Genomic DNA, 25,165 nt, shown 5'->3' on the forward strand with positions numbered 1-25,165 from the left:
ACTTCGACACACGGCGGGACTCGAACCGGGGAACCTTCTGACTACCAGACGACCGCTCTACCTCCTGAGCCACTGTGTAGTGGTTAACACTGTCCAGGTACCCAGGTGGGATATCTCCCGGGCCTTTCTGTGTGGAGTTTGCATGTCCCCCCCCCCCCCGTGCTCGCAAGGGTTTCCCCCTTAACCCCTTCACTACCACACTACAGAAGGTTAACCTTTTCACTACCACACTACAGACGTCTGACAGACGTACAGACGTTAACCCTCTGTCGTGTGACAGTGAAAGGGGTTAACCTTCTGTATTGTCGCAGTGAAAGGGTTATCCATATGGTAGTGTGGTAGTGAAAGGGTTAAGTTGTCCACAGCTGACGACATCTTTGTAGCCAGCTGCAGTTTCCCTTTCACTTTTTCACTTCAGCCGCTGTGAGCCTCTCTCTCTTCCACGTTCAGAGAGAGAGAGAGAGAGAGAGAGAGAGAGATCTTATACCTAAGATGTCATGCTTATGTTATACACCTTGCAACGAGAGAGAGAGAGAGAGAGAGAGAGAGAGAGAGAGAGAGAGAGATCTTATACCTAAGATGTCATGCTTATGTTATACACCTTGCAACGAGAGAGAGAGAGAGAGAGGAGAGAGAGAGAGAGAGATCTTATACCTAAGATGTCATGCTTATGTTATACACCTTGCAACGAGAGAGAGAGAGAGAGAGAGAGGGAGAGAGGGAGAGAGGGAGAGAGAGAGAGATCTTATACCCAAGATGTCACGCTTATGTTATACACCTTGCAACGAGAGAGAGAGAGAGAGAGAGAGAGATCTTATACCTAAGATGTCATGCTTATGTTATACACCTTGCAACGAGAGAGAGGGAGAGAGGGAGAGAGGGAGAGAGGGAGAGAGGGAGAGAGGGAGAGAGGGAGAGAGGGAGAAGAATCTTATACCCAAGATGTCACGCTTATGTTATACACCTTGCAACGAGAGAGAGAGAGAGAGAGAGAGAGAGATCTTATACCCAAGATGTCACGCTTATGTTATACACCTTGCAACGAGAGAGAGAGAGAGAGAGAGAGAGAGAGAGAGAGAGATCTTATACCTAAGATGTCATGCTTATGTTATACACCTTGCAACGAGAGAGAGAGAGAGAGAGAGAGAGAGAGAGAGATGGGTTGAGCTAGAATCAAATCAAATCAAATCAAATTAATTTATAGGGCCCGACAACACACGTTAATGTCCCCATGGGCCGTACAGATCTTCTTTAAACAAGTCAAGAAGAAAACATAACAATAAGTCAAGAACAGAACAAGAACACCATAAGGTCCAAACATTTTTAGATGAATGCAAATAAATGAAAGAATGCAAGCACTCCCAGACATGCCCCACGCGAAGGTAAGGAAAAACTCACTAAAACCTAACAATAGGGAAAAAAGCTCCACAGGCAGTGTGGAGGAGAGAAACCTTAGAAGGGCCATTCAAGGGGGGATCTCCCTTCTTAGATGTTGGTGATAGTAGTGTTGCAGACGGACAGTTGGTAAGCATGCACTCATGTGTGTAGTGGAACACAGATGAGTGCATGCAATAGCAACTGTACATTTTGAAAAATTAAAGATAGAGCTAATAGCGATAGCAACTGAACATTTTGAAAGATTAAAGATAGAGCTGATAGCGAATCTATTTGAGGCACAGGGGCGGCGCAAAGAGGGTCACGTCCTCCCCGTTTTAGTCAAGGGACATTTAACACTCCGGTCGTTGCTCAGGGACAGCCAGAGACAGGGAGATAGGGGGCGGCGCAGAGAGGGTCGCGAACTCCCCGACATCATCGCGGGACATCCGGCACTCCGGTCACCACTACGAGACCTCCGGAGACAGGGGGGCACGCAGAGGGGGTCGCAACCTCCCGGCCTTCGTCACGGGACGTCCAACACTCCGGTCAACATTCCAGGACAGCAAGTCATAGGGAGACAGGGAGACGGGACAGGCGTTAGACAGCTCATGAGATTGTAGTAGGCGGACATAGCAATAGATACAAGTGGTAGGCATATATGTGAATGGAGTAGATATATGAAGTAGGCGTATTATGTGAATAGAATAGAAGTACTTAACCCAGCAATGAAACCGCGTTGACTGTTAATCTGTTAATACTGTTAATCAGTTGACAGGACCACGGACAGACGGCGGTGAATAACTGATCCAAGGCCTCGGAGGTGCATGTAGAGCAGTCACTACAATCTTGGCCAAGACCCCGAGGCATCCATCACCTTAGTCAGCGCCAGGAGACGGGCACTCAGAGAGAAGGGGGAAGGGGGGGGGGAAGAGGGGGGGGGGAAGAGTTAGAGAGTTCCCATGTTTGTGGTGCTGCAAAGGAGCAGACATGTAGTACCCTGTAGTGCCATGTAGTACCATGTAGTGCCATGTAGTACCCTATAGTGCCATGTAGTACCCTGTAGTACCCTGTAGTACCCTGTAGTACCCTGTAGTGTCATGTAGTACCCTGTAGTGCCCTGTGGTACCCTATAGTGCCATGTAGTGCCACGTAGAGCCATGTAGTGCCATGTAGTACCATGTAGTACCATGTAGTACCATGTAGTACCCTGTACCCTAACTAAACTACCCTGTAGTAAACTACCCAGTGGTACCATGTAGAGAGAGAGAAAGACAGATCTTATACCTAAGATGTCACGCTTATGTTATACACCTTGCAACAGTACCTCTGCACCACTGAAGTTAGGTCTGCGTTTACTGGTCTGTGTTTGCTTTCCGCTCTGACATGATGTTCTGTATGATAGCATGTACAATAATTCTGTACATATATATATTCATTATTACCGTTTATAAATCTATCCACATCTGTCTGTACATACCTGCAGATAATAATTTTTTACATATCTGTAGACTCTATATCTACATCTGTACATATCCCTTACCTACTCCTACTAGTTACGCTGCTGGCCAGTACGACTTACTACCATAGTGTCTTTATGCCAGTATCACTGGTACATATTAATACTGCAACTCTGTACAATACATCTGATTAGCACTATTACTCAGTAGTACTAATTTATATATTTTATACCCAGTTTAACCACCTGTACATGGTATATATTACTATTGTACTTTACTGTTACATTTGCACTCTAATCAAATTGTGATCAGTCGCAAATTTCTTTGGCGTTGCCGGTGGATTCTGTGTGCACACGGTCTTGTGGTTGCGTGCTCTTCAGTTCAGTTCAGTTCAGAGTTTTATTTGCCACATGGAATCAATACAATCAGAGTTTCTTCATTACACAATCATAAATAATATCATTCCATGGACAAAAGGAGTAGGAATTAGGAATTAGGAAGTAGGATTAAACTAAACAAGTATTTACTTAATGGTCGGCGTACAACCTAATTTACACAAAATAATAATTTATACCATTATACAAGAAACACACAATCCACAGTTAAACAAGAAAAAATGTAATAATAATAATAATAATAAAGAATAAAGAATAAAAGAAAGAAAAAAAAATATATATCTCACTATTCAGATCACATTTGATTTTCATACTGACTAAATATAATTTATTTTGATTTTTTTTTGAATTGATAAACACTATTACATTCCTTAAGCTCGCTATGTAGAGAATTCCACAACTTTACACCAATAACTGAAGGACACATCTAAGTGTGGTACGTGCAAACTGATGTTTAGAATTGTATTTTCTCCTACTAAACTCAGTTTCTAAATGAAAAAGATTTAGTAGTTTTTCTGGCATTGTATTATTTCTTGCCCTAAACATAATTAACATTGTTGTTGAAACTTAACCATGTCTTCAAGTATAATTATTCTAGATTTAATAATCTTACAAGGTGCTGGCGGGGGGTTTGTGTATATGCAAATTCAGGTGTACGAGAACACACGTTCAATTTAATAATCAGTGACATTCCTCATTCGGGTTGCATTCACTTTGGCTGCAGACAGACAGACATACGCAGAGAGCTGCATGCATCACAGAGGTAAGGGAAATAATTAAAACACACATCAAACAAACAACCAAATAACATGGCATGGTGTGTAATACATGAGGCAGAACAGACACATTGCAGTTAAAAGGCTGGGTGACGGTTTGAGCCCAGCTCTCGGCGTTGCTACCAGCTTGGCTGGTCGCTCATACTAAAACAATTGGCAGTGTTAGGGGTGGGAAAGCTGGTGGGTGGGTCCTGGTCGTTGTAAACAGCGACCCCTACAGTTCGGTCGGGGCGCCTGCACAGCGAGGGAAGGATCTGGAGGGAGGTAGTGTGACCTTCCACACGTTACACTCTCCCAGTGAGAGTCTGCGCTGCCAGGCTGGCTGCCGGCTGGCTGCACATGTGTCGGAGGAAAGCATGTGACAGTCTCCGGCCTCCCGGACCAACAGTAGGGGGGGGTGCGCAACAACCAGGAAGGGGGTTGGGAATTGGCATAACGACTAACAGTGGGATGGGAGAAAAATCGGAAAAAAGGAGGGGGGAAAAAGATGATAAAAAAAAAGGCTGGGTGACAGTTAGGGGTGGGAATCGCGATACTTGCGTCACGATACGATAGCATCGCGATACTAAATATATCGCGATACGCAGAGTATTGCGAATTCTTTTTTAAATTTAATTTTTTTTTGTTTTGATCAAATTTAATTCATTACCTTTTTCCAACTGCAAAGTAAAACTTTGTCAACATGTTTTATCTAATAAAATAATGTTCAGTCTGTTCATCTCACTTCAATAAATTTTTTTTTAATTTGTATAATTTTTTAGCATTTTTACAGCTTTTATTGGTCACGCAGGACCGACAGAGCAGAGGGCGAACGGGAGGAGAGGTGGGGAGGACATGCGACAAATAACGACGGGAGCTGGGATGCGTGTAGCTTTATGCCAAGCAAGCAGTGCAAAAATTTACCGTAGTGGCGTGCAGTAATGCGCCTTTCATTTTCCGCCGCCCAGCGCCCAGGTCGCGCGGAAATAGGCTGTCTATTGCCATTCTCTTTGACAAACTCTAACCTTAACCAGCTCCTTAACAGCGCCTAAACTTAACCGTTCTAACCTTAACCAACTCCGAAACAATGCCTAACCTTAACCTTAACCTTAACCATGCCTAACCTTAACCATAGAAATTATATTGCCATTCTCTTTGACAAACTCTAACCTTAACCAGCTCCTTAACAGCGCCTAAACTTAACCATTCTAACCTTAACCAACTCCGAAACAATGCCTAACCTTAACCTTAACCTTAACCATGCCTAACCTTAACCGGCGAAAGAATACACGTTAAAAAAAAATCACGTTAAAAAATATTTTCGATGGGATTCGAACTCGCCAGCAAACGAGCCATAGGATCCACAGCCATGTGGCCTTGCCAATTGAGCTATTTCTAGATACTGAATAAGGGGCGGTGACTTATATATATTGAGCTCCGCTCGTGTCGAACCAAGGCGGGATCTCATGCGCATGCGCGGGCACCTCGCGCGAGCACGCCGGCGCACGCACGCACCTGAGCGAGCACGCCGCCGCCGGTGCACGCACGGTAGCATTTGTCTAAGCGGGGCCTGAAAAGAAGGGCGCTTTACCGCACTGGCGTGCGGTGACGAATGCGGAAGCATTTTTGCACTGCTTGCTTGGCATTAAGGAAAACGCAGCTGGGATCGAACCCGGGTCGGCCGCGTAGGTGCGCGAGGCACTATGGTATGCGCCACGAGGGCGCCCCGTCACTTCAATCATTTTTATTGCAGAACGTGGTATTTTCTCAAGCAGACAGATCCACTGTCAACACTGTAATCCGGACAAACTGAACTGTTTGTATTACAGTCATATTCCAACTTAACTGGAATGCACATGTGTGTGTGTGTGTGTGGACTACTGTCTGTACTATTACAGGTATTGAAATGAACAATGCAACTTCCTATGAATAATTAAATATCGATACTTGGCGTCCCTGTATCGATACAGTATCGCCACGCAAAGTATCGCGATACTACTACGTATCGATTTCCCCCCCCACCCCTACAGACACAGTACAGTTAAAAGGCTGGGTGACAGCTGCAGGTGTGTAAACAACTCTGCGATAGAGTCCTTAAAAGTAGTGAGGGGGGGGGGGTCCATTTGTCCCTTTTCAAAGTATTTTGCATCTCGTTCCAACTGCTGGGAGCAGCACATTGGAAGGAGGCTTGACCGAAGGAAGTGTTAACACGAGGAAACATCTAGCGAGATATGTTGAGCAGCTCTAATGGTTCCAGAGGTAAGATAAGATGAGATAAGATATTCCTTTATTGATCCCCTTGGGGAAATTCAGGCATCATCGCAGCATGGGGGGGAGGGGGGAGGGGAGGTCCAGGTAGTAGAAGACATCATACAGGTCATGGAATTATAGGTACAGTGGAGAAGTAAAAATTTTAATAGAATAAAAAGGCAGTGTAAACAATATACAATATAGTTAACTCTGGACATGCGCATATGGGTAACAAGGTGCGAGATGACGGTATGTATGCCCTCTCTCAGTTATTTTGCCCTACAATAAATATGGTTACAATTAGGGATGTCCGATATTATCGGCCTACCGATATTATTGGCCGATATCGGCATTAAAATGTGATATCGGAAAATATCGGTTTAAAAAAAATATATATATATTATTATTTTTTTTTTACATTTCTATAGAAATGATGTCCGATATTATCGGCCTACCGATATTATCGGCCGATATCGGCATTAAAATGTGATATCGGTTGATATCGGTATCGGAAATTAAGAGTTGGACAATATCGGTATATCGGTATCGGTAAAAAAGCCAATATCGAGCATCCCTAGTTACAATATATAATCTAGTAATCTAAATCTAATCTAATATATAATCTAAAGAAACGAAATTCTAAAATGCTAAATATATGCAATATATAATCTGATAATCCAATAGTCTAAATCTAATCTAATACATAATCTAAGAATGCTAGATGCTAAGATGCTAAACGCTAAATGCGTGCTCTGATACAGTATACAGTGCTGGTGCTCAGGTGCTGATGAAGTGTGTTCCAGACAGTTGACAACATCCTACCAGAACTGCATGAACTGAGCCCATGAGGCTGGAGAACCCATGGGACCTGCTTCATTCACATCATCCTCCTGATCCCAACGTCCAGTGACCCAACGAGCACAGAGGGATCAGCCGCAGCTCAGTCCCTGAGAGCACCTAAAACAGGGTGATTCTCCACCACTCCTGCTGCTGAGACCTCTGCAAAAACGGCTTTCGAGAGAAGCGGACGGCCGTGGTTCAGGTCTTGGGCTCTGAGATGGAATAACAGGAACTGAGCTGCGGTCGTGACCTGGCTTTATCGATTTTCAAGAGGGCCTTTGATCCAGTCCACTGAGACAAACGCATCCACGTTCCTGAGAAGCTATAGCTAGTGCAAGCTCGTACGAGCACACTCTAGTCAAGGTAGGGCTGGGCGATATGGCCTAAAAATAAAATCTCAGATTTCTTTTTTTAAATCCGATTTACGATTTTAATAGATTTTTTTCTCTTGAAAACTAGAAACGCCAAGGAAATCATTATTTCACCAATCTTCACTTAAAAAAATTAAAAAGTATATATATATACCTTTATATATATATATATATATATATATATATATATATATATATATATATATATATATATATATATATAAAAAATTTTACTCTTGATCAAACAAAGATGAATGTCCCTATTGGGATTAATAGTGCAATAACTTTCTCACCAAACTTCACTTAAAACAAATAAAAGGTGCCTCTTGATCATCAAACAAGAATGAATTTCCCTATTATTGGGATTAATAAAGTGCAAATCTAACTTTCACCAAACACCACTTTTTGTAAAATAAAAGGTGACTCTTAAATATTTTTTTTTTAATAACATTTTTTCAAAATTGTCCTAAATCATTCATTCGAATTAATCGATAAAATCGATTAATCGCCCAGCCCTAAGTCAAGGTAATCTTGCTTGATGGGGAGATAATAATAATAATAATAATAGTAAATTGCATTTATATAGCGCTTTTCTAGACACTCAAAGCGCTTTACAATGTAGGGTGGCAATTGCCTCCTTCACCACCACTGGTAGCAACCAACCTTGGGCTACGCAGGCTCAATGGCTGCCATTACACTGGCACCCGGCACACATCACACTACTACACAATGGCTGAACGCCTCAGGAGACAGGGATTGATATCAGTCAATTAAGGGGAAGGGATAATTAGGTGTCAGAGACCTGATTGAGAATTTGGCCAGGAACGTCGGGGAACCCCCTACTCTTTACGATAGGCGCCCTGGGTTATTTAACGACCAAATTCAGTCAGGACCTCGGTTTAGCGTCTCATCCGAAGGACGGCACTCGCAGCTGTACGGTGTCCCTATCACCGTAACAGCCAGGGGCATTGTTACTGAGTGCCCCCTGCTGGACAACAACACCACTTTCCGACAGCAGCCTTGACCGGGGCTCGAACCGGTGATCTTCCGATCACGAGTCCGGAGCTCTACTCATGTAGGCCGGTCGCCTATCGGTTGTGTGATAGTAAAGGGTTAACCTTCTGTCGTGTGGCAGTGAAAGGGTTAACCGGCTGTCGTGTGGCAGTGAAAGTCTAACCTTCTGTGAATTGTCGCAGCGAAAGGGTTAGCCATTTTGGTAGTGCAGCAGTGAAAGGGTTAATGTCCCCATGGGCTGGACACGTCTTTAAATAAATCAAGAACGAAAAACACTGTAGAGTCTGAGCTCGAAACACACAACATGTCCATTACCTGTATTGTCGTGTATTTCAGGGGTTCCCAAACTTTTCAGGCCGGGACCCAGAAAATAAGGCGTCAGAGAGCCGCGGCCCAATGCACATCGTCAGGCTTTTTTTTTTTTTTTTTTGCCAGGCGACCGATTTTTTAAGCCAAATATCACTTCAATCCTATTAAGTTAGTTCAAGTTAGTTATTCATTTATATGTGCTATTTATGAGAGGGCTAACTTGTTGCAAAATAATAATGATAATGATAATAATAATAGCCTCATTAAAATACTATTGTTGCTTCGGTTGTTTTCAGCGTTTTATGTGCATAATCTGTTATTTAGTTTGAAATGTTTGTTGAAATAAGTCGATTTTTCGTTTTTGTTTATTTATTAAGTTAATATAAAACCATATAGTCACATTTTAGAATACAATAGAATAGAATTTTAGAATACAACTAGAAACACTGTCCTGGCCTGCTTCTAAGTTCAGTGGCCTGACAAAAAAAATAAAAATTTGTTTGTTTTTGGAAATCATCTCGCGGCCCTCCCGTGGCTGCTCGCGGCCCACCTTTGGGTCGCGACCCCAATTTTGGGAACCACTGGTGTATTTCACAAATAAACTGAACTTGAACTTGAACTCTGGTTTACGCCGGCAGCACTGATGAACTACGCTCGGGCACGTCATCGTGACCAAGACGCGTGGCGAGACGAGGTGTCAGCATTCTCAAGTTGCCTCGACGTGACCATGAAGAGCCTTTTTTCTCCTCCGGCTATGAGCGCGCTGAGGTCTCCTCCGTCGACGGAGCGGAGAGCAGCGGCCTGCCGTGCCATGAGAAACGGTTGTCATTCATTGCATGAAACTCACAGCGCGCGGAGTGGGTGGCACAGTGTTGTATTGTGTTGTATTGTTGTGTCGCGCCGCGGCAGCTCCCGGGAGGCGGGCAGAGTGGCCTTGGGTTCGACAGCACTCTGCCGCCGTCAATACTATTCTAACTATTTGAGCAGATGGAAAAGAGAGAGAGAGAGAGAGAGATGCATCTTTACAATATAATGATAATAAATATGAATAACTATATAGCACTTTTCACACATGGACCGCAGCCAAAAGTGCCCCACAGCAAGTACCGTATAAAATGGCATAAAATCAGCACACAATTGACAGAATAATAAAACAATGCATAAATTGCAGACACAAGAATAGGTATAAAAGTAGTGCAACGTATACAATATATATATATATATACAGTATATATATATTTCTTTGGTGGACTTTGTTTGGTGTGTGAGTTAGATGGACGTCAACGAGGACGTGAGGGAAGTAGCTACTTTTTAATAGAATGTCCTCCATTTATGTTGATTTTCTTTCGCTGGATGAACATGATCAACTTGAGTTGTGCTTCAGGGATACTTAAACAAAATACTTTTGTTTAGGACCGAGCTGTAATCTGTACTATTTATGTAATCCGTATTTTGATAATGAAATGTAACGTGTAATGTAATGGAACACTGCAGTGTTTTTGGTGTCTTGAGGGTTTGGGCACTTTGTGTGCATGCCTTTGTATATTTTGTACCCAGTTTAATCACCTGTACATTGTATATTACTGTTGCACTTTACTGTTACATTTGCACTCTGGTTGGATAACAAACTTATTTTAGTTGTACTGCACTTGTGCTGTGTGATGACAATACATTTGAATCTAATCTAATGACACAAACATTTTATAATCAAGCAATCAATCAATCATATATATATATTAGGGATGAGCCCGACTTCTCATATGAATCGGATAAATCGTGTTTAAATCCACAATCATTGAAACAATGATGAAATGAAGGATTCTCCCACGCAAAGGAAAATGGTGGTGTACACTAGAGATGGGCACGGTTATTCACTAGGGATGGGCACAGTTATTCACTAGAGATGGGCATGGCTATTCACTAGGGATGATCATGGTTATTCACTAGGGATGATCATGGTTATTCACTAGGGATGATCACAGTTATTCACTAGGGATGGGCATGGTTATTCACTAGGGATGATCACAGTTATTCACTAGGGATGGGCATGGTTATTCACTAGGGATGATCACAGTTATTCACTAGGGATGATCATAGTTATTCACTAGGGATGGTCAGTTATTCACTAGGGATGGTCAGTTATTCACTAGGGATGGGCACAGTTATTCACTAGGGATGGGCACAGTTATTCACTAGGGATGGGCACAGTTATTCACTAGGGATGGGCACAGTTATTCACTAGGGATGGGCACAGTTCACTAGGGATGATCATAGATATTTACTAGGGATGGGCACAGTTATTCACTAGGGATGGGCACAGTTATTCACTAGGGATGGGCATGGTTATTCACTAGGGATGGGCACAGTCATTCACTAGGGATGGGCATGGTTATTCACTAGGGATGGGCACAGTCATTCACTAGGGATGGTCTGTTATTCACTAGAGATGGGCACAGTTATTCACTAGGGATGGGCACAGTTATTCACTAGGGATGGGCACAGTTATTCACTAGGGATGGGCACAGTTATTCACTAGGGATGGGCACAGTTATTCACTAGGGATGGGCACGGTTATTCACTAGGGATGGGCAGTTATTCACTAGGGATGGGCACAGTTATTCACTAGGGATGGGCACAGTTATTCACTAGGGATGGGCACAGTTATTCACTAGGGATGGGCACAGTTATTCACTAGGGATGGGCACAGTTATTCACTAGGGATGGGCATGGTTATTCACTAGGGATGGGCACGGATAATGCAATGGACATAGATATTATTTATACTCGAATATGCTCGTAATTATTATTAAAATCCCTTTTCATGTTATGCTGCAATGTGCTCCGTCTACACAGCTACCTGTCATCTATGCCGGTCTCTCAGTCATAAAAAATTAATAATATATATATATCTAATGATAATGTGAAAGTCAACAACTAATATGCATATCTATACACTGCATACTGTCTTTTCTTGAATAGAAAATAACTTAATTAAACACATTTCAATCATTTAATTAGATTTTTGAGAATTTTCATGTGAAGAAATAATAAGATCCAATAATGTGTGTATGTACCACAGTCACATAGAAGAGAGCTCTTAGAATCCTTGGCAGCGTGTTTACGCAGAGCGGTGTTAGAGAAGCCTGCTTTTATTTGTCAGCTGAGCTCTCTGTAAACGCTTGAATGACGTCCTCTGATTCCACCGAGCCGGCGCTCCTGGAAACGCAGTGAATGCTTTTCACAGAAGAAGCATTTCATATCGAGAATTATTATGAATGCTTTTTCAGATTCAGATTCAGATTCAGACAACTTTATTGATTCATATTTGCAGCTTCACACGCAACAAGCAACAAAAACATCAAACAACAAAACAAAACATCTCAACGACAGCACGGCAAAAACAACACTCCATGTGATACACAATCCAGCAAAGTAAAAGTAAACACAGAGACAACCAAGTGCAAAAGGCTACTTAAAATGACTACTGTCTGTGTTTAAAAGTCTGATAGCCGAGGGGACAAAAGATTTGGCGTAGCGGTTGGTCCTACTTGGTGGGACGTCATAACGGCGGCCAGAAGGCAACAGTGAAAACCGCTGAGACAGAGCGTGGAGGGGTTGATTAGTGATGCTCGTCCCCTTCTTGACCACCTGGTCCGTCCAGAGAGAACATCGGTCTCTCTGTTTTACTCCAATTATTTTGGAGCACACTTTCACAATATACTGTAGGCTGTTATCTTTAATAGATAGGCCACTGAACCAGCAGATAAAAGAAAAAGTTAGGAGGCTTTCAATAAAATAACTATAAAAAGTGCTCAGAATCTTCGCACTAACATTAAAAGAGGTCAGCTTTCTCAGTAGGTAGATCCTCTGCTGACCTGTTTTAACAATGGACTCTGTATTTAAGTTGAACTTCAGTTTACAGTCAAACACAGTTCCCAGGTATTTGTACGATTCTACAATCTGGACGTCCTCGTCGTGAATTACACTAGCTACACTGGCTTGATGATCGGGGTTGTGTCTGAAGTCAATTATCATGTCCTTAGTCTTAGAGACATTGAGGTCCAAGCAATTCTCATCACACCATTTCACAAAGTCGTGACGTACAGGTCCATGATCAGTCTGGGAGCGCTGCAGTAGGGATACAAGGACAGTGTCATCTGAAAACTTAACCAGATGCCTTTGGTCATGAAGCGATCTGCAGCTGTCCATAATATACATAATAAATAAGAGGGGAGACAAAACGCAACCTTGGGGGGAGCCAGTGTTGGAAATCGACATGTTGGACATCTGCCCATTGACAAAGACCTGCCGGAACCTCTCAGTGAGGACATTTAGAATCAGCATGAGAAGCTGGTGTGTGATTAGTGGTTCTGGCTTTGGTGACAGTTCTGCGAAGCTCAGGTGGAATATCCTACGGCGTAACGCGGTCCCTTGTCCGAAGTGACGGGAGAAACTCCTGGGTGAATGTAATCCTGCCGGGGCGGGGTGCCATGGCGAGCGTACGCGTTTACTCCGTTCTGTGGCTCCGTGCTCGTACAAGGACGGTGGAGCAAAAAGAAAATAAGCACAATCACAAACAGATCCACAAACGCCCTCATTATTGTCCATAAACTGGGTGCTAAAACGTGGAGAGAAAGAAACACATACACTACGAAACGCAAACAAACTCAGACAACCGGCAGCTACACGCGTCGCACACACAGAGGAGCGCCGCACACTGGATCTATTTTTACTTACTTTCTTTTTTACTGTATGTGGCGCACTCTCAGGGGCTCTTTCAGAAATAAGCATTTCATATAAAGTATTCTGTATTTTGTTGTGACATATAATACACAAACTTGAAACTTGAACTTGAAACTAGTGGAGTAAAAGTATAAAGTTCCCTAAAATGGGGGCGGCTACGTGGCGTAGTGGGCAAGGCGCTCGCCACGAATGCGGAGACGCTGGGCTCGCCTGTTCGAGCCCAGCGCTCCACACTGCTTTCAGTTTAGCCGGTCGTTCATACTAATACACATTGGCCGTATTAGGGGGTGGGAAACTGATGGGTGGGGATCGGGCGTTGTGGACAGCGACTCCTACAGGTCGGTTGGTGCGCCTGCGCAGTAGAATCAGGAAGTGTCGGGGGCAGCGTGAGCCTCCCACGCGTTACTCCTCGCCACTGAGAGATCGAGCTGCGCAGGTGAAAAGATGCGACTGCTGTTACCTCAAGTACCGGAGGGGGCTTGTGCTATGTATGACTTAGTCCACATTGCAGCCGGCTTGTGGGAGGCAAGAAACAGCGTTCGTGACAGGGGAGGGTTGAATTGGATGATACGAAATTGGGATGGGAGAAAATATAGAAAATGGGAGAAAAAGTGGATCAAAAAAAATAAATCTCTAAAATGAAAATACTCACGTAAGGTATAAGTAGGTTGAAATTGTACTTAAGTACAGTACTAGTAAAAAAAAATACTTAGTTACGTTCCACACTGTCCAAGTTGCATAAGAACAAGGAAACTGTCCTATCTACGCCTGGCGTCTCTGACCATGTTAACGGCGACGTCCCTCAAAGTCGAACTGTGAAGCTATGATGCCTATTTGTTTTTGCATAATACTGGGCTGGTTGTCTCTGGCTTGTTGATGCTAATATGTCTGTACTAGGGCTGACCTTCGAAGCTTTTTTTGGTAATCGAAGCTTCGGGGCCGAGCTTCGATTTTAGACCTTGTAGACTCCACTACAGACCAATTATCAGTGAATGTTCATGCATTTTTAAGAAGGGCAACTTCCACAAAAAAACAAAGAACTCACCAAAACATCTCAGTAGCACCTTATCTAAATGTTATATTTCATATATGGAGATTCATATTTATTTATGTATTGCATGCATTTCTACATTTTATTTCCTATTTTGTTTATTCATCCCAGTATCTTTCTTTCTTATGTGTGGAATTCTACAAGGTGCGCGCACACACACACACACACACCTACACACACACCTACACACACACACACACACACACACACACTTACATTTAGTCATTTAGCTGACGCTTTTATCCAAAGCGACTTACAAGTTCTGTGCGACAAGACAGCAAGAAGGGCACAACTCTATCAGCTGAGTAACAATGTTCATCAAAGTGTTGCGTGTTACAGTGTAGGTTAGTTTATTAGGACAAGTGCATGACAGTAAGGTTAGTCGGGGTTAGATTTTTTTTTTTTATCATTTCAGATAATGGTTGAAGAAGTGAGTCTTTAGTCGACGGCGAAAGATTGGACGGGATTCGGCTGTCCTAACTGGGATGGGTAGTTCACACACACACACACACACACACACACACACACACACACACACACACACACACACACACACACACACACACACACACAATCGAAGTAAAAAAAAAAATAATTGAAAAAGATTTTTTTGACTTTTTTTTCCTTTTTTTTTTTTTTTTTTTTTTTTTTCCTTCGATTTTTTTTTTACTGTTCGAAGCTTGTGCCATCGAATCGAACGTTCGAAGCTTCGAAGCATTTAAGACAGCCCTAGTCTGTACTACTATGCACTCAAGTTCAACACTGTTTGACGAACAATCTCACTGACCCTTAGCTGCCAGAGTTGTACCCTTCCTGATGACTTGTTGTACAGAACCTGTAAGTCGCTTTGGATAAAAGCGTTCAGCTAAATGACTAAATGTAAATGTTGAATAATGTTAGAAGACTGACTTGATGTCAAAATCCCCTCAGATGAATGTGTTGCCTGTCCTGATGTGTAGGCTGGCTAGATATAAACAGTTCATACATCTCACAGGGCTGGCTAGATCAATCATAATCATAATCAACTTTATTTATATAGCACATTTACAACAGTTGTGTTGACTGTGCCAAAGTGCTTCACAGATAAAAGCATAGAGCAAAAATACATATACAGTACATATACTAAACATAATACTGCAAAAAGTGCAATTACAAATAATAATAAAAAGAAAGAGAAAAGAGAGAAAAGTGCAGCAGATTACAAAATAAGGGACTAAAGGTAGCGACCTAAACAGAACTATAAACGGTTCATGAATCTCACAGAGCTGGCACACCACATGTGGAACGCGCCTTGTGCGCGCCCCGAAGGACCGGCAGCCATCTTCCTCTTCGACACCCTCGTTAACAGATTAGACTGTTCACACCAGGGCTGCGCGCCATCTCGCCATCTGTAGCCATGGTTTCGGCGTCTGGTCTGTTTTCTCTGCGAGCTGCGAGCGAATCGGACATATACCAGATAAAATGATTTATAAAAAGAAAAACTGGATACATTTACATTTTACATTTAGTCATTTAGCTGACGCTTTTATCCAAAGTGATTTACAAGTTCTGTACGACAAGTCATCAGGAAGGGCACAACTCTATCAGCTGAGCAACAATGTTCATCAAAGTGTTGAGTGCTACAGTGTAGGTTAGTTTATTAGGACAAGTGCATGGCAGTACGGTTAGTTAGGGTTCGACTTTTTTTTATTGTTTTTTTTTTTTTTTTTTTCGATAATGGTTGAAGAAGTGCGTCTTTAGTCGACGGCGAAAGATTGGACGGGGTTTCGGCTGTCCTAACTGGGGTGGGCAGTTCATTCCACCATTGTGGGGCAAGGACTGAGAAAAGGCGGCTTCTCTTTGATGACCCTCCCGGAGCTTGGATAGGAGTAGGTCTGAGGCGGCCAGAAGATGCAGAGCGTAGGGGTCTTGAGGGTGTGTAGTTAGAGACCATTGACCGGAGGTAGGTGGGAGCGGTTCCCTTTGCCGCACGGTATGCCAGGTCGAGGGCCTTGAAGCGGATTCGTGCAGCAATGGGGAGCCAGTGCAGGTCCCTAAGAAGTGGGGTGACATGGGCCGACTTCGGTAGGTTTGAGATCAGGCGGGCCGCTGCTGTGGATAAACAAACACGTTAAATTAAGGTTTGAATATGTTAATTGTATATCAGTGAGTGTACAAATAAAGGTAGGATGTGCTTTGTCAATTGAATCCATTGGGGAGGGGCCGTGTGACAGCGGGGGGAGAGACAGAGAAAATGGAGAGAGAACAACAGCACACAGTGATTCAACGCAGAGAGACACTTTCAGTCCGAGACATGTACGAACAGAGACATAATGGTTTAAAATCATGGATTTAAAATGTCCACGAGTTACCAAGCTCTTGATTTTTTACCTATAATAAATATCAGCTCTACCTGTGATTATGAAAGAGCAGTGGAGCAGACTGGCATGTGGGAGAAACACTGCTGGTGTGAACAACCAGGCTACTGCTCTACTGCTGGTGTGAACAACCAGACTACTGCTCTACTGCTGGTGTGAACAACCAGACTACTGCTCTACTGCTGGTGTGAACAACCAGACTACTGCTCTACTGCTGGTGTGAACAACCAGACTACTGCTCTACTGCTGGTGTGAACAACCAGCCTACTGCTATACTGCTGGTGTGAACAACCAGACTACTGCTCTACTGCTGGTGTGAACAACCAGACTACTGCTCTACTGTTGGTGTGAACAACCAGACTACTGCTCTACTGCTGGTGTGAACAACCAGGCTACTGCTCTACTGCTGGTGTGAACAACCAGACTACTGCTCGACTGCTGGTGTGAACAACCAGACTACTGCTCTACTGCTGGTGTGAACAACCAGACTACTGCTCTACTGCTGGTGTGAACAACCAGACTACTGCTCTACTGCTGGTGTGAACAACCAGCCTACTGCTATACTGCTGGTGTGAACAACCAGACTACTGCTCTACTGCTGGTGTGAACAACCAGACTACTGCTCTACTGCTGGTGTGAACAACCAGACTACTGCTCTACTGCTGGTGTGAACAACCAGACTACTGCTCTACTGCTGGTGTGAACAACCAGACTACTGCTCTACTGCTGGTGTGAACAACCAGACTACTGCTCTACTGCTGGTGTGAACAACCAGACTACTGCTCTACTGCTGGTGTGAACAACCAGACTACTGCTCTACTGCTGGTGTGAACAACCAGGCTACTGCTCTACTGCTGGTGTGAACAACCAGACTACTGCTCTACTGCTGGTGTGAACAACCAGACTACTGCTCTACTGTTGGTGTGAACAACCAGACTACTGCTCTACTGCTGGTGTGAACAACCAGACTACTGCTCTACTGCTGGTGTGAACAACCAGACTACTGCTCTACTGCTGGTGTGAACAACCAGACTACTGCTCTACTGCTGGTGTGAACAACCAGACTACTGCTCGACTGCTGGTGTGAACAACCAGACTACTGCTCGACTGCTGGTGTGAACAACCAGGCTACTGCTCTACTGCTGGTGTGAACAACCAGGCTACTGCTCTACTGCTGGTGTGAACAACCAACTACTGCTCTACTGCTGGTGTGAACAACCAGACTACTGCTCTACTGCTGGTGTGAACAACCAGACTACTGCTCTACTGCTGGTGTGAACAACCAGGCTACTGCTCTACTGCTGGTGTGAACAACCAGACTACTGCTCTACTGCTGGTGTGAACAACCAGGCTACTGCTCTACTGCTGGTGTGAACAACCAGACTACTGCTCTACTGCTGGTGTGAACAACCAGACTACTGCTCGACTGCTGGTGTGAACAACCAGGCTACTGCTCTACTGTTGGTGTGAACAACCAGACTACTGCTCTACTGCTGGTGTGAACAACCAGACTACTGCTCTACTGCTGGTGTGAACAACCAGACTACTGCTCTACTGCTGGTGTGAACAACCAGACTACTGCTCTACTGCTGGTGTGAACAACCAGGCTACTGCTCTACTGCTGGTGTGAACAACCAGACTACTGCTCGACTGCTGGTGTGAACAACCAGACTACTGCTCGACTGCTGGTGTGAACAACCAACTACTGCTCTACTGCTGGTGTGAACAACCAGACTACTGCTCTCTACTGCTGGTGTGAACAACCAGGCTACTGCTCTACTGCTGGTGTGAACAACCAGGCTACTGCTCTACTGCTGGTGTGAACAACCAACTACTGCTCTACTGCTGGTGTGAACAACCAGACTACTGCTCTACTGCTGGTGTGAACAACCAGCCTACTGCTATACTGCTGGTGTGAACAACCAGACTACTGCTCTACTGCTGGTGTGAACAACCAGACTACTGCTCTACTGTTGGTGTGAACAACCAGACTACTGCTCTACTGCTGGTGTGAACAACCAGACTACTGCTCTACTGCTGGTGTGAACAACCAGCCTACTGCTATACTGCTGGTGTGAACAACCAGACTACTGCTCTACTGCTGGTGTGAACAACCAGACTACTGCTCTACTGCTGGTGTGAACAACCAGACTACTGCTCTACTGCTGGTGTGAACAACCAGACTACTGCTCTACTGCTGGTGTGAACAACCAGACTACTGCTCTACTGCTGGTGTGAACAACCAGACTACTGCTCTACTGCTGGTGTGAACAACCAGACTACTGCTCTACTGCTGGTGTGAACAACCAGGCTACTGCTCTACTGCTGGTGTGAACAACCAGACTACTGCTCTACTGCTGGTGTGAACAACCAGACTACTGCTCTACTGTTGGTGTGAACAACCAGACTACTGCTCTACTGCTGGTGTGAACAACCAGACTACTGCTCTACTGCTGGTGTGAACAACCAGACTACTGCTCTACTGCTGGTGTGAACAACCAGACTACTGCTCTACTGCTGGTGTGAACAACCAGACTACTGCTCGACTGCTGGTGTGAACAACCAGACTACTGCTCGACTGCTGGTGTGAACAACCAGGCTACTGCTCTACTGCTGGTGTGAACAACCAGGCTACTGCTCTACTGCTGGTGTGAACAACCAACTACTGCTCTACTGCTGGTGTGAACAACCAGACTACTGCTCTACTGCTGGTGTGAACAACCAGACTACTGCTCTACTGCTGGTGTGAACAACCAGGCTACTGCTCTACTGCTGGTGTGAACAACCAGACTACTGCTCTACTGCTGGTGTGAACAACCAGGCTACTGCTCTACTGCTGGTGTGAACAACCAGACTACTGCTCTACTGCTGGTGTGAACAACCAGACTACTGCTCGACTGCTGGTGTGAACAACCAGGCTACTGCTCTACTGTTGGTGTGAACAACCAGACTACTGCTCTACTGCTGGTGTGAACAACCAGACTACTGCTCTACTGCTGGTGTGAACAACCAGACTACTGCTCTACTGCTGGTGTGAACAACCAGACTACTGCTCTACTGCTGGTGTGAACAACCAGGCTACTGCTCTACTGCTGGTGTGAACAACCAGACTACTGCTCGACTGCTGGTGTGAACAACCAGACTACTGCTCGACTGCTGGTGTGAACAACCAACTACTGCTCTACTGCTGGTGTGAACAACCAGACTACTGCTCTCTACTGCTGGTGTGAACAACCAGGCTACTGCTCTACTGCTGGTGTGAACAACCAGGCTACTGCTCTACTGCTGGTGTGAACAACCAACTACTGCTCTACTGCTGGTGTGAACAACCAGACTACTGCTCTACTGCTGGTGTGAACAACCAGACTACTGCTCTACTGCTGGTGTGAACAACCAGACTACTGCTCTACTGCTGGTGTGAACAACCAGGCTACTGCTCTACTGTTGGTGTGAACAACCAGACTACTGCTCGACTGCTGGTGTGAACAACCAGACTACTGCTCTACTGCTGGTGTGAACAACCAGACTACTGCTCTACTGCTGGTGTGAACAACCAACTACTGCTCTACTGCTGGTGTGAACAACCAGACTACTGCTCTACTGCTGGTGTGAACAACCAGGCTACTGCTCTACTGCTGGTGTGAACAACCAGGCTACTGCTCTACTGCTGGTGTGAACAACCAGACTACTGCTCTACTGCTGGTGTGAACAACCAGGCTACTGCTCTACTGCTGGTGTGAACAACCAACTACTGCTCTACTGCTGGTGTGAACAACCAGACTACTGCTCTACTGCTGGTGTGAACAACCAGACTACTGCTCTACTGCTGGTGTGAACAACCAGGCTACTGCTCTACTGCTGGTGTGAACAACCAGGCTACTGCTATACTGCTGGTGTGAACAACCAGACTACTGCTCTACTGCTGGTGTGAACAACCAGACTACTGCTCTACTGCTGGTGTGAACAACCAGACTACTGCTCTACTGCTGGTGTGAACAACCAGACTACTGCTCTACTGCTGGTGTGAACAACCAGGCTACTGCTCTACTGCTGGTGTGAACAACCAGGCTACTGCTCTACTGCTGGTGTGAACAACCAGACTACTGCTCTACTGCTGGTGTGAACAACCAACCTACTGCTCTACTGCTGGTGTGAACAACCAGGCTACAGATTTGAGTTTTGAGGCACTTCGGGATGTTTCAACAGCACTGTGTTTTCAGCGTTAGTTTATTTTAAAAATAAAAAGGGTGAGAGAAAGAAAGAGGAAAATAATTATAATTTTTTTGATCAAACAGGCAAAAAGGGTTCAGGGGTTCAGACAAGAAGAGAAAGATGAAAGTACAGTATGAGGAGATAGGAAATATATTTCATCCTTATATAACAATATCAAATACATGTTATGTTTTGCATTTACAATTGCGTTGCCAATGACGTTTAGGGTAGAAAGATCTGCCGAATTTAACGCGATGTCCTTTAATTAAGTTTGTTAGTTGTTCCTTTTATCTAATTTGTTCATTTGATTATGTCTGCTCCCATATTACAATAAATGTTTAATTGAATAAAACATGTAGGTTTCAGCACGTTGCAGAACGTCAAAGGAACCGTGCATGTTTCCAATGGCTAGTTGTACAGAATCAGCAAAGCAGTACAAACTTGTGTCATCTGCATATAAATGTACATTACAGGGCGGCCGGGTAGCGCAGCGGACTAAGCGTCTGTCTACCACCACAGAGACAGTGGGATCGAATCCAGCTGTGGTGCTTCCGGGTTGGCCGACCGTCCATACTAACACAATTGGCAGTGTTAGCGGGTGGGAAACCCGGCGAGGGTGGGTCCTGGTCGTTGTAAACAGCGACTCCTACAGTTCGGTCGGGGCGCCTGCACAGCAAGGGAAAGATCTAGGAGAGGTAGTGTGACCCTTCCACACGTTACACTCTCCCAGTGAGAGTCCGCGCTGCCAGGTGAAAAGAAGCGGTGGGCTGGGTACACATGTGTCGGAGGAAGCATGTGATAGTCTCCGCCCTCCCGGACCGACGGTAGGGGGTAGAGTGCGCAACTACCAGGAAGGGGATTGGGAATTGGCATAACGACTAACATTGGGATGGGAGAAAAACGGAAAAAGAAGGGGGGAAAAGATAATAATAAAAAAAAAAATTTACATTACAGTATGAAAGTGTTGAAACAACACAGCGGATATTCCTCAAATGGACGGCTTGACGTCTATTAGCAAGATAACTCTTAAACCAAGAAACGGAATCAAACCCAACACAATGTAATGTCTGAAGGAGGGTGTGATTGATGGTATCAAAGGCTTTTGTCAAATCCGTAAAAACGGTTGTTGCAGATAGTGTTTAGGCCCGACAACCAGATTGATGGCGGCTCAGTATGGAATGTCTTGATATAAATGCTTGTAGAGTTGAATGTTCACCAATGATTGTAGGATTCTAACCAGACATGATAATTTAACAGTAAGTATTCAGATCACTTCTGTCTCCACCTTTATACAAAGGAATAACATGAGCAAATGGCCAAACACTGGGAACGATGCCAGATAATGCTGATATGCGTCATTTAAGTTAATTGGAGCAAAGAGCCCAATCCACATATCCTCATGAATGAACGACCGCTGGAAATTAAGTCTAGATAATAAACTGACTTGGCTCTTGGTAAATGGACTGCATTTATATAGCGCTTTTATATAGCACTGTGGCAGGAAAGGGGCTGTTTGAGTCACAAAAAGACTACATGTACATAAATGGTAAATAGTGCACAACAGTTTTTATCCAAAGCGCTTTACAATTTGTTCCTCACATTTGACCGGTTCACTCACACATTCACACACCGACGGCAGAGGCGACCACGCAAGGTGCCGACCTGCTCATCGGGAGCAGTTAGGGGTTAAGTGTCTTGCTCAAGGACACTTTGACACGCTGCCCAGGAGGAGCGGGAATCGAACCGGAAACCCTCCGACTACCAGACGATCGCTCTACCTCCCGAGCCACTTTTCCCGAGCCTTTTCCTCACAGAGGATGTACATTTATCTGAAAGCGGTTCATTAAGGAGATGCATCCAACTCGCCAAGTACCCACCTGGCTACTTTGCATAACAATAGCTCAGGTCGTCAGGTGTGTTCAAAATACGCCCTCAGATACATTCACACAACTTGTGAATGAAATGTGTTACATTCCACTCCTAGAGGCAATTAGGCATCGTCTTTAGTCTTTAGGAACATTTATGCGCGGGAGCGCACGCACACGCCCCGGGAGCGCGCGTGCACGCGACATCATTAAGAACACAGTGCAACCAGGTATGAAATCACCAACGCACCACTGCTTGTGCTGTATAATAACAATACATTTGAATCTAAACTCATTTTTGGAGATCAGTCGCAAATCGCTTCCGGCTACCTGTAGAATGGGTCGGCGTGGTGGATGGCAATGCCAAACCTCTGCTGTTTTGCGCACGCCTCATTCGCCTTATAAGGAGCCCTGCCAGGCGTGCCTGTATGCAAATTAAATCAACGACAACGCGCATTTCAATTGAACAATGAGTGACGTAATTCATTCGTGGGAACCCAGCTACGAAGATTTCGGCCACATACAGTAGAAGCCCTTAGAAGTCCAGCATTTACTGCTACTCTACCACTACTCCACCACTCCACTTTGTGACTCCTATTGTTCTGGATTTCACACCTCCACTGCCTGCCACAGGCCGGGGAGATTTTCATCTTACATTTTTATTCGTCCCAAATGTCCCAGCCCCATCCAATTTATTAGCTTTTTTCACTGTTTATTTATCATGCATTGCAACACTAATATATGGTACAGTAGCCCAAGTCAGACTGCCCATATACAAATTATCTTGGGGGTCTGAGGGCAGTAGCCCCCGACCCCCTCCCTGGGGAAGCACTTAAGTTAAGTACCCTCGCTTTGTTTACAGCAGAAAATTAACGTAAGCACTAAAGTTAAGTACCCTCGCTTTGTTTACTGCAGAAAATTAACACCTAGTGCTAGTTCTAAAGTGACATCGGAGTGACATAGGAGTGGCAGAAGGGACCTGATTCTGAAAAGATTCATCTGTACGTAGACCATTTCATGCGTTCAGGAATCCGGAGGAAGATTTCCGTAAGCCTGTTGGCACGACATTTTTACCAGGGTGTATTGACCAAGGCACTTACGAACACGTTCGAGAATGAATACCAATGTGTCTAGTAATAGACCAAGCTCTGTTCCACTCTCTAAATAGAGATGATAGTTCAAGGGAAAATCAAGGACTTGATCTACACAGTATCTTTTATCCTAAGCGCTTTGAACGGTGCGTGTTTTGTCAACAACTGTGAGAGGAAGGTCGTTCTAAAATGATTGATTGATTGATTGAAAACTTTATTAACAGATTGCAGAATGGGTACAATACAGTACAGCTCAATACACACAATTGTTAAGGGGATGCAGACCAGAGAAAGACTTTCGTCTTGTTTACATCACCATCACGGTCCCCCATGTTCAATTCATCAGGACATATATGACATACATGACATACAGATAGACAGTACTGCTACATCTATACATTTATGACATACCAGATCTACAAATACAGTACTGTTTGTGATACAAAAAGAGTCCAGAAAAGAGAGTATATACATTTGACGTAAAAACTGTACATTGGAGGAGGTTGGGTGGGGTTTGGTGTGTGGGGTGGGGGGGGTGGGGGGGGGGGGGGGGGGGTGGGTAGGAGGGGTTGGGGGGGGGGGGGGACACTGTACAACTGTACAAGCAAAACTGTACATTGGAATATTGACAAAACCATACTAGGTAATTTACTGTACATTGGAGGGGGTTGTGTTAGGACATTTACAGGGGCCAGTTTCGAATTGCAGTCTCCCGTAGGTGTTCTTTGAGAGTGGTTTTGAAAGTGGGTAGTGATTCACATTCCTTTACAGCTTTGGGTAGGGCGTTCCACATTGATGTGGCCTAATTGCGAAACGTGTTAGTCCCTTGTTTGAGCCGAATCTGGGTTTAACATGATTTGTGGAGCTCCCTCTGGTGTTTTGATCGTGGTATTCACTGACCTTTGGGAAGTATTTAGTCATGTACATGGGTACCTTGGTCGTGTAGTGTATCTTGTAGACCAGGCCCATTGCAAGTTGCTGTACTCTGTCGTCTACTCTAAGTCATCCTAGGTTGTCAAAGTGGGCAGGGGTGAGGTGGGTTCTAGGAGTCAGGTCAAGCAGTAGTCTGACCAGTTTG

At 44.5% G+C, this 25,165-nt stretch overlaps 1 protein-coding gene across 1 annotated transcript in view; it reads left to right on the forward strand.

Moving 5' to 3' along the window:
- The window catches only part of LOC311227604 (uncharacterized protein), a gene marked incomplete at its 3' end in the record, with an annotated part of 124,956 nt that overhangs the window by 24,661 nt on the left and 75,130 nt on the right, over positions 1–25,165 (forward strand). The gene's annotated exons all lie outside the window — the stretch shown is intronic.

Source organism: Notolepis coatsorum (genome assembly GCF_963971535.1).
Source record: "Notolepis coatsorum genome assembly, chromosome: 4".
NCBI lineage: Eukaryota > Metazoa > Chordata > Actinopteri > Aulopiformes > Paralepididae > Notolepis > Notolepis coatsorum.